Consider the following 11530-nt stretch of genomic DNA (forward strand, 5'->3'; position numbering starts at 1 on the left):
TGTGTAATCAATTTTTTTTTCTAAATTCACGGTTGCAAATAATGATCTGTGGCTTTCTAAAATCAATGCCTTTCCTGTAATCTTTTATTCAAAAGTATGACATATCTCCTCTTTCATGCTGTTGTTTCGGTTGAGGCTCCGGGACCCTCGTATTAAAAAGGCCTGAGCATAAATAAGTGTCACGGCTGTGTAATCAATTTTTTTTTCTAAATTCACGGTTGCAAATAATGATCTGTGGGTTTCTAAAATCAATGCCTTTCCTGTAATCTATTATTCAAAAGGATGACATATCTCCTCTTTCATGCTGTTGTTTCGGTTGAGGCTCCAGGACCCTCGTATTAAAAAGGCCTGAGCATAAATAGGTGTCACAGCTGTGTAATCAATTTTTTTTTCTAAATTCACGGTTGCAAATAATGATCTGTGGGTTTCTAAAATCAATGCCTTTCCTGTAATCTTTTATTCAAAAGGATGACATATCTCCTCTTTCATGCTGTTGTTTCGGTTGAGGCTCCGGGACCCTCGTATTAAAAAGGCCTGAGCATAAATAAGTGTCACGGCTGTGTAATCAATTTTTTTTCAAATTTCACGGTTGCAAATAATGATCTGTGGCTTTCTAAAATCAATGCCTTTCCTGTAATCTTTTATTCAAAAGGATGACATATCTCCTCTTTCATGCTGTTGTTTCGGTTGAGGCTCCGGGACCCTCGTATTAAAAAGGCCTGAGCATAAATAAGTGTCACGGCTGTGTAATCAATTTTTTTTTCTACATTCACGGTTGCAAATAATGATCTGTGGCTTTCTAAAATCAATGCCTTTCCTGTAATCTTTTATTCAAAAGGATGACATATCTCCTCTTTCATGCTGTTGTTTCGGTTGAGGCTCCGGGACCCTCGTATTAAAAAGGCCTGAGCATAAATAAGTGTCACGGCTGTGTAATCAATTTTTTTTTCTAAATTCACGGTTGCAAATAATGATCTGTGGCTTTCTAAAATCAATGCCTTTCCTGTAATCTTTTGTTCAAAAGGATGACATATCTCCTCTTTCATGCTGTTGTTTCGGTTGAGGCTCCGGGACCCTCGTATTAAAAAGGCCTGAGCATAAATAAGTGTCACGGCTGTGTAATCAATTTTTTTTCTAAATTCACGGTTGCAAATAATGATCTGTGGGTTTCTAAAATCAATGCCTTTACTGTAATCTTTTATTCAAAAGGATGACAGTACTACCAAAATACAGCCAATGAAGGGCCTTAGGAAGACTGAGCCAAGGTTGGATTGTAGTATTTGGTTAGGCTAATCATGATGGCCATGTAGACCACCACCACCGAGAGTCCTGGAAGTAACAGGGATGATGAGATGAAAGAGCTAAGAATAGTAGAACTTGAAACAACAGAGTTAGCCATGGGTGTTAGTGCAAAACCGCTTGGCTTTTTTTTGGCTTTGGGTGCGGCTATTCATGCAGGCCATATAGAGCTGACAACATTCGGTGTCGTATCAGCTATTAAACTAATAAGAACAGTACTACCAAAATACAGCCAATGAAGGGCCTTAGGAAGACTGGGCCAAGGTTGGATTGTAGTATTTGGTTAGGCTAATCATGATGGCCATGTAGACCACCACCACCGAGAGTCCTGGAAGTAACAGGGATGATGAGATGAAAGAGCTAAGAATAGTAGAACTTGAAACAACAGAGTTAGCCATGGGTGTTAGTGCAAAACCGCTTGGCTTTTTTTTGGCTTTGGGTGCGGCTATTCATGCAGGCCATATAGAGCTGTCAACATTCGGTGTCGTATCAGCTATTAAACTAATAAGAACAGTACTACCAAAATACAGCCAATGAAGGGCCTTAGGAAGACTGGGCCAAGGTTGGATTGTAGTATTTGGTTAGGCTAATCATGATGGCCATGTAGACCACCACCACCGAGAGTCCTGGAAGTAACAGGGATGATGAGATGAAAGAGCTAAGAATAGTAGAACTTGAAACAACAGAGTTAGCCATGGGTGTTAGTGCAAAACCGCTTGGCTTTTTTTTGGCTTTGGGTGCGGCTATTCATGCAGGCCATATAGAGCTGACAACATTCGGAGTCGTATCAGCTATTAAACTAATAAGAACAGTACTACCAAAATACAGCCAATGAAGGGCCTTAGGAAGACTGAGCCAAGGTTGGATTGTAGTATTTGGTTAGGCTAATCATGATGGCCATGTAGACCACCATAGTAATAAGAACAGTACTACCAAAATACAGCCAATGAAGGGCCTTAGGAAGACTGAGCCAAGGTTGGATTGTAGTATTTGGTTAGGCTAATCATGATGGCCATGTAGACCACCACCACCGAGAGTCCTGGAAGTAACAGGGATGATGAGATGAAAGAGCTAAGAATAGTAGAACTTGAAACAACAGAGTTAGCCATGGGTGTTAGAGCAAAACCGCTTGGCTTTTTTTTGGCTTTGGGTGCGGCTATTCATGCAGGCCATATAGAGTTGACAACATTCGGTGTTGTATCTGCTATAAAAATAATAAGAACTGTACTATCAAAATACAGACAATGAAGGGCCTATGAAGACTGAGCAAAGGTTGGATTGTAGTATTTTGTTCGGCTAATCATGATGGCCATGTAGACCGCCCGTAACAGGGATGAAAGTGCTAAGAATAGTACTAATTGAAACAACAGAGTTAGCCATGGGTGTTAGTCTAAGAACACTCGGCTTTTTTTTGGGTTTGGGTGCAGCTAATCATGAAGGACAGATAGACCTGCCACCATTTGGTGTTGTAACAGGTATGAAAATGCAAAGAACAGTACTACATAACACAACCTACTTACCATGGGTCCCAGAACATATGTTTGGTTTTTATATTTTGTAAGGGTAATCATGCAGGCCATATAGACCTCCACCGATAGGGTGAGTATGAGTAACAGCTATTAAAATGCGAAGGACATTACTAATTAACACAACATAGTTACCATGGGTCGCAGACCAAGAGCAGATGTCTTATTATTATATTTTGTATGGGTAATCATCCAGGCCGTATAGACCTCACCAAATAGGGGGAGTTACAGAGATTAAAGTGCTAAGAATGGTAGTACTTAAAACACAACCTCGTTAAAATAGGTAGCAGACCACATGTCTTATTATTATAATTTTTCAGGGTAATCTGGCAGGCCATATAGAACTCCCACGATAGGGGGGGGGGAGAACAGGGATTAAAGTGCTAAGAAAAGTACTAATTGACACAAGCTAGTTGGGTCCAAGAACGCATGTTTGATTATTAGAATTTATTAGGGTAATTATATATCTAACAAATATATCTATTTCTCTTCTATCGATTCTATCTAACTATCAATCTATGTATATCTATCTATCCTATCTATCACTATCAATCTATCTTCTGTCCGGGATGTTTTGAGACAGCCACTTTGGGAATGTTAGTTGATTTAGACCCATTATGGCTGAAAAGCAGACTCTGCATCAACTATGTAATTTTCCATGGGAGTTTTGCCAGGGATCACCCTCCAGCATGCAACAGTCCAGGTGTTAGGACCCTTGAAACAACTTTTCCATCACTATTGTGGCCAGAAAGAGTCCTTGTAGGTTTTAAAGTTCGCCTGCCTATTGAATTCAATGGCGGTTCGCGCGTTCGCGAACAATACCAGAAGTTCGAGTCTGCGGTTCGCGAACCGAAAATTTTAGGTTCGCAACATCACTACTGACTAACATTATGTCCCTGTTCTATAAAATGTTTGGATAAAGGGGCTTCTAAATTATTTCGCCTGATATTGGAGCGATGTTGGCTCATGCGCTCTCTAGCCTTTTGTGTGATCTCCCCCAAATAGAATAAAGAACACGGGCATTTAATAAGATATATAACATGTGTTAACTGATAAGAACACACTGTTAAAATTTGATAGCTTTCACCCTAAAAGGTTAATCGATTCATTACCAAAAAGCCAACTATTCCGTGTACAGAGAATTGTAAGTGAGGATTCAGATAGATCTTTAAGATTAAAACAAATGAAAGACAAATTCCTTGAGAGGGGGTATCCTTCTTGTGTAATTGATAAAAAAATGGAAGAATTCCAGACCCCTGAGAATAAGGAATTTAAAGCACATAATAAAAAAGATAGGATAGTCTTTGTGTCACAATATGGCCCATACAGTGATAATATCACACAAATAATTAGAAAAAACTGGCATGTATTAAAAAATTGCAATCCACAAATTAAATTTCTACAGGAGCCTCCTCTTATGGCCTTTAGGCGTGTAAAAAATATACGTGACCATCTAGTGAGGACAGATGTAGGTCCCAGCAAGAATAATAAACAAACATATATTGGTAGCAAAAGAAATGGGAGCTACCCATGTCTGGGTTGTATGAGCTGTAGCTCTATTATAAAAGGTCCACACTTTTACCATCCCCATAGCGGCAGGAAATACAATATAGAGGGATTCTATACATGTGAGAGTACACATGTTATATATCTTATTAAATGCCCGTGTTCTTTATTCTATTTGGGGGAGACCACACAAAAGGCTAGAGAGCGCATGAGCCAACATCGCTCCAATATCAGGCGAAATAATTTAGAAGCCCCTTTATCCAAACATTTTATAGAACAGGGACATAATGTTAGTCAGCTCCGTTGGCAAGTTATTGAACAAATCAAGGTACAAAGAAACAGAGCAGACAGAGAGAAGCTGTTGAAACCGAGGGAAATGTGGTGGATATACCAAATGGATACATTATCACCCAAGGGGTTAAACCGCGACTTTGATCTTTCTTGTTTCCATTAAATTAATAACTATTTGGTGTTACATAATATAACTAACTGGTACTATAGTAAACAAAGTAATAATCCTCTTCATAAAAAAATGTGAACAAGAGCTATAAAATTGTTGTATGTCCGCAATAATTTAGTGTCATAAAAAAAATAAATGTCAAACTGCCATACTGACGAATATGGTGATACATTGTTTTAACTTCTTACATAGCAGAGTTATTAGGAATCTTATGAAATGTAATGAAAATAAACAGCCACTAGATGGGGCTAAGGCACTTCCCAAGGAATGGGAACTATCGCCTAGATTTGGAGTTTGGCGTTAGCCGTCAAAAGCAGCGTTAAGGGCTCCTAACGCTGCTTTTTACCGCCCGCTGGTATTTAGAGTCAGTCAGGAAAGGGTCTAACGCTCACTTCCAAGCCGCGACTTTTCCATACCGCAGATCCCCTTACGCCAATTGCATATCCTATCTTTTCAATGGGATCTGCCTAACGCTGGTATTTGGAGTCTTGGCTGAAGTGAGCGGTAGAGTCTCTACCGACAGGACTCCAGCCGCAGAAAAAAGTCAGTAGTTAAGAGCTTTCTGGGCTAACGCCGGTTTATAAAGCTCTTAACTACTGTGCTCTAAAGTACACTAACACCCATAAACTACCTATGTACCCCTAAACTAGACATGTGCGGTTCGTTTCGGATTAATTCGGAAATTCGGTAAATTCGGAGATTCGGATCGATTCGGATTTCCGAATTAAAATACTTCCGAATCTACCGAATGAATCCGAAATAGCTGCCGTATCTCCGAATAAATCCGAATTAGCTCGTTAAAATTCAGCATTTCCCCATAGGAAACAATGGGAGTTTCGGCTGAAAAAAAACTAACACCGCAGCCCCATTGTTTCCTATGGGGAAACACTAAGTCTGCACCTAACACCCTAACATGTACCCCGAGTCTCTAAACACCCCTAATCTAACACTTATTAACCCCTAAATCTGCCGCCCCCGCTATCGCTGACACCTGCATTATTTTATTAACCCCTAATCTGCCGACCGAATATCGCCGCCACCTACATTATAACTATTAACCCCTAATCTGCTGTCCCTAACACCGCCGACCCCTACATTATAGTTATTAACCCCTAATCTGCCCCCCCCAACGTCGCCGCAATCTAACTACAAGTATTAACCCCTAATCTGCCGACCCGATATCGCCGCCACCTACATTATAACTATTAACCCCTAATCTGCTGTCCCTAACACCGCCGACCCCTACATTATAGTTATTAACCCCTAATCTGCCTCCCCCAACGTCGCCGCAATCTAACTACAAGTATTAACCCCTAATCTGCCGACCCGATATCGCCACCGCCTACATTATAGCTATTAACCCCTAATCCGCTGTCCCTAACACCGCCGACCCCTACATTATAGTTATTAACCCCTAATCTGCCCCCCCCAACGTCGCCGCAATCTAACTACAAGTATTAACCCCTAATCTGCCGACCCGATATCGCCGCCACCTACATTATACCTATTAACCCCTAATCTGCTGTCCCTAACACCGCCGACCCCTACATTATAGTTATTAACCCCTAATCTGCCTCCCCCAACGTCGCCGCAATCTAACTACAAGTATTAACCCCTAATCTGCCGACCAGATATCGCCGCCTACATTATAGCTATTAACCCCTAATCTGCTGTCCCTAACACCGCCGACCCCTACATTATAGTTATTAACCCCTAATCTGCCCCCCCCAACGTCGCCACAATCTAACTACAAGTATTAACCCCTAATCTGCTGACCGCAAATCACCGCAACTATAATAAATGTATTAACCCCTAAACCGCCGCACTCCCGCCTCGCAAACACTATAATACATTTTATTAACCCCTAATCTGCCCTCCCTAACATCGCCGCCACCTACCTACAATTATTAACCCCTAATCTCCCGCCCCCAACGTCGCCGCTACTATAATAAGGTTATTAACCCCTAAACCTAAGTCTAACCCTAACACTAACACCCCCTAACTTAAATATAATTTAAATAAAACGAAATAAATTTACTATAGTTAAATAAATGAATCCTATTTAAAACTAAAGACTTACCTGTAAAATAAACCCTAAGATAGCTGCAATATAACTAATAGTTACATTGTAGCTATTTTAGGATTTATATTTATTTTACAGGCAAGTTTGTATTTATTTTAACTAGGTACAATAGTTATTAAATAGTTAATAACTATTTAATAACTACCTAGCTAAAATAAATACAAATTTACCTGTAAAATAAATCCTAACCTAAGTTACAATTACACCTAACACTACACTATCATTAAATAAATGAATCATATTTAAAACTAAATACTTACCTGTAAAATAAACCCTAATATAGCTGCAATATAACTAATAGTTAAATTGTAGCTATTTTAGCATTTATATTTATTTTACAGGCAACTTTGTATTTATTTTAACTAGGTACAATAGCTATTAAATAGTTATTGACTAATTAATAGCTACCTAGTTAAAATAATTACAAAATTACCTGTAAAATAAATCCTAACCTAAGTTACAATAAAACCTAACACTACACTATCATTAAATAAATTAACTACAAGTACCTACAATTATCTACAATTAAATAAACTAAAGTACAAAACCCCCTCACTAAATTACAAAAAATAAAAAACCACTAAATTACAAAAAATAAAAAAATATTACAATAATTTTAAACTAATTACACCTAATCTAAGCCCCCTAATAAAATAACAAAGCCCCCCAAAATAAAAAAAAATGCCCTACCCTATACTAAATTACAAAAGTTAACAGCTCTATTACCTTACCAGCCCTGAACAGGGCCCTTTGCGGGGCATGCCCCAAAGAAAACAGCTCTTTTGCCTGTAAAAAAAACCCACAATCCCCCCCCCCACATTACAACCCACCACCCACATACCCCTACTCTAACCCAAACCCCCCTTAAATAAACCTAACACTACCCCCCTGAAGATCTCCCTACCTTGAGTCGTGTTCACCCAGCCGGGCCGAAGTCTTCATCCGATGGGGCAGAAGAGGACATCCAGACCGGCAGAAGTCTTCATCCAAGCGGGGCAAGAAGAGGTCTTCCATCCATCATACAAGTACCAAAATACAAACAAACACTAAATTACCAAAAATAATAAAATATTACAATAATTTTAGACTAATTACACCTAATCTAAGCCCCCTACTAGCTATTAATATAGCTTCAATATAACTAATAGTTACATTGTAGCTATTTTAGGATTTATATGTATTTTACAGGCAACTTTGTATTTATTTTAACTAGGTACAATAGTTATTAAATAGTTAATAACTATTTAATAACTACCTAGCTAAAATAAATACAAATTTACCTGTAAAATAAATCATAACCTAAGTTACAATTACACCTAACACTACACTATCATTAAATTAACTAAATAAATGAATCCTATATAAAACTAAAGACTTACCTGTAAAATAAACCCTAATATAGCTGCAATATAACTAATAGTTACATTGTAGCTATTTTAGCATTTATATTTATTGTACAGGCAACTTTGTATTCATTTTAACTAGGTTCAATAGCTATTAAATAGATATTGACTATTTAATAGCTACCTAGTTAAAATAATTACAAAATTACCTGTAAAATAAATCCTAACCTAAGTTACAATTAAACCTAACACTACACTATCATTAAATAAATTAACTACAAGTACCTACAATTAAATACAATTAAAAAAACTAAACTAAAGTACAACCCCCCCCCCCACTAAATTACAAAAAATAAAAAAATATTACAAGAATTTTAAACTAATTACACCTAATCTAAGCCCCCTAATAAAATAACAAAGCCCCCCAAAATAAAAAAAATGCCCTAACCTATACTAAATTACAAAAGTTAACAGCTCTATCACCTTACCAGCCCTGAACAGGGCCCTTTGCGGGGCATGCCCCAAAGAAAACAGCTCTTTTGCTTGTAAAAAAAAAACACAATCCCCCCCCCACATTACAACCCACCACCCACATACCCCTACTCTAACCCAAACCCCCCTTAAATAAACCTAACACTACCCCCCTGAAGATCTCCCTACCTTGAGTCGTGTTCACCCAGCCGGGCCGAAGTCTTCATCCGATGGGGCAGAAGAGGACATCCAGACCGGCAGAAGTCTTCATCCAAGCGGGGCAAGAAGAGGTCTTCCATCCATCAGAAAAGTACAAAAAAACAAACAAACACTAAATTAGCAAAAATAATAAAATATTACAATAATTTTAAACTAATTACACCTAATCTAAGCCCCCTACTAGCTATTAATATAGCTACAATATAACTAATAGTTACATTGTAGCTATTTTAGGATTTATATTTATTTTACAGGCAACTTTGTATTTATTTTAACTAGGTACAATAGCTATTAAATAGTTAATAACTATTTAATAACTACCTAGCTAAAATAAATACAAATTTACCTGTAAAATAAACCCTAACCTAAGTTACAATTACACCTAACACTACACTGTCATTAAATTAACTAAATAAATTAATCCTATATAAAACTAAATACTTACCTGTAAAATAAACCCTAATATAGCTACAATATAACTAATAGTTACATTGTAGCTATTTTAGCATTTATATTTATTTTACAGGCAACTTTGTATTTATTTTAACTAGGTACAATAGCTATTAAATAGATATTTACTGTTTAATAGCTACCTAGTTAAAATAATTACAAAATTACCTGTAAAATAAATCCTAACCTAAGTTACTATTAAACCTAACACTACACTATCATTAAATAAATTAACTACAAGTACCTACAATTAAATACAATGAAATAAACTAAACTAAAGTACAAAAAAAACAAACACTAAATTACAAAAAATAAAAAAAATTACAAGAATTTTAAACTAATTACACCTAATCTAAGCCCCCTAATAAAATAACAAAGCCCCCCAAAATAAAAAAATGCCCTACCCTATACTAAATTACAAAAGTAATCAGCTCTATTACCTTACCAGCCCTGAACAGGGCCTTTTGCGGGGGATGCCCCAAAGAAAACAGCTCTTTTGCCTGTAAAAAAAAACACAATACCCCCCCCACATTACAACCCACCACCCACATACCCCTACTCTAACCCAAACCCCCCTTAAATAAACCTAACACTACCCCCCTGAAGATCTCTCTACCGTGTCTTCACCCAGCGGGCCGAAGTCTTCATCCGATCGGGCAGAAGAGGACATCCAGACCGGCAGAAGTCTTCATCCAAGCGCGGCAAGAAGAGGTCTTCCATCCATCAGAAGTCTTGATCCAGGCGGCATCTTCTCTGTTCATCCATCAGGAGCGGAGCGGCAGCATCCTGAAGACATCCCACGCAGAGCATCCTCTTCTTTCTTGATCCGACGACTAGGTGACTGTACCTTTAAGTGACGTCATCCAAGATGGCGTCCCTTGAATTCCGATTGGCTGATAGGATTCTATCAGCCAATCGGAATTAAGGTAGGAAAAATCTGATTGGCTGATTCAATCAGCCAATGAGATTCAAGTTCAATCCGATTGGCTGATGGAATCAGCCAATCAGATTGACCTCGCATTCTATTGGCTGTTCCGATCAGCCAATAGAATGCGAGCTCAATCTGATTGGCTGATTGGATCAGCCAATCGGATTGAACTTGAATCTGATTGGCTGATTGAATCAGCCAATCAGATTTTTCCTACCTTAATTCCGATTGGCTGATAGAATCCTATCAGCCAATCGGAATTCAAGGGACGCCATCTTGGATGACGTCACTTAAAGGTACAGTCACCTAGTCGTCGGATCAAGAAAGAAGAGGATGCTCTGCGTGGGATGTCTTCAGGATGCTGCCGCTCCGCTCCGGATGGATGAACAGAGAAGATGCCGCCTGGATCAAGACTTCTGATGGATGGAAGACCTCTTCTTGCCCCGCTTGGATGAAGACTTCTGCCGGTCTGGATGTCCTCTTCTGCCCGATCGGATGAAGACTTCGGCCCGCTGGGTGAAGACATGGTAGAGAGATCTTCAGGGGGGTAGTGTTAGGTTTATTTAAGGGGGGTTTGGGTTAGAGTAGGGGTATGTGGGTGGTGGGTTGTAATGTGGGGGGGGGTATTGTGTTTTTTTTTACAGGCAAAAGAGCTGTTTTCTTTGGGGCATGCCCCGCAAAAGGCCCTGTTCAGGGCTGGTAAGGTAATAGAGCTGATTACTTTTGTAATTTAGTATAGGGTAGGGCATTTTTTTATTTTGGGGGGCTTTGTTATTTTATTAGGGGGCTTAGATTAGGTGTAATTAGTTTAAAATTCTTGTAATTTTTTTATTTTTTGTAATTTAGTGTTTTTTTTTTTTTTTACTTTAGTTTAGTTTATTTCATTGTATTTAATTGTAGGTACTTGTAGTTAATTTATTTAATGATAGTGTAGTGTTAGGTTTAATAGTAACTTAGGTTAGGATTTATTTTACAGGTAATTTTGTAATTATTTTAACTAGGTAGCTATTAAACAGTAAATATCTATTTAATAGCTATTGTACCTAGTTAAAATAAATACAAAGTTGCCTGTAAAATAAATATAAATGCTAAAATAGCTACAATGTAACTATTAGTTATATTGTAGCTATATTAGGGTTTATTTTACAGGTAAGTATTTAGTTTTATATAGGATTAATTTATTTAGTTAATTTAATGACAGTGTAGTGTTAGGTGTAATTGTAACTTAGGTTAGGGTTTATTTTA

Source organism: Bombina bombina, chromosome 7, assembly GCF_027579735.1.
Source record: "Bombina bombina isolate aBomBom1 chromosome 7, aBomBom1.pri, whole genome shotgun sequence".
In the NCBI taxonomy this organism is placed as follows: Eukaryota; Metazoa; Chordata; class Amphibia; order Anura; family Bombinatoridae; genus Bombina; species Bombina bombina.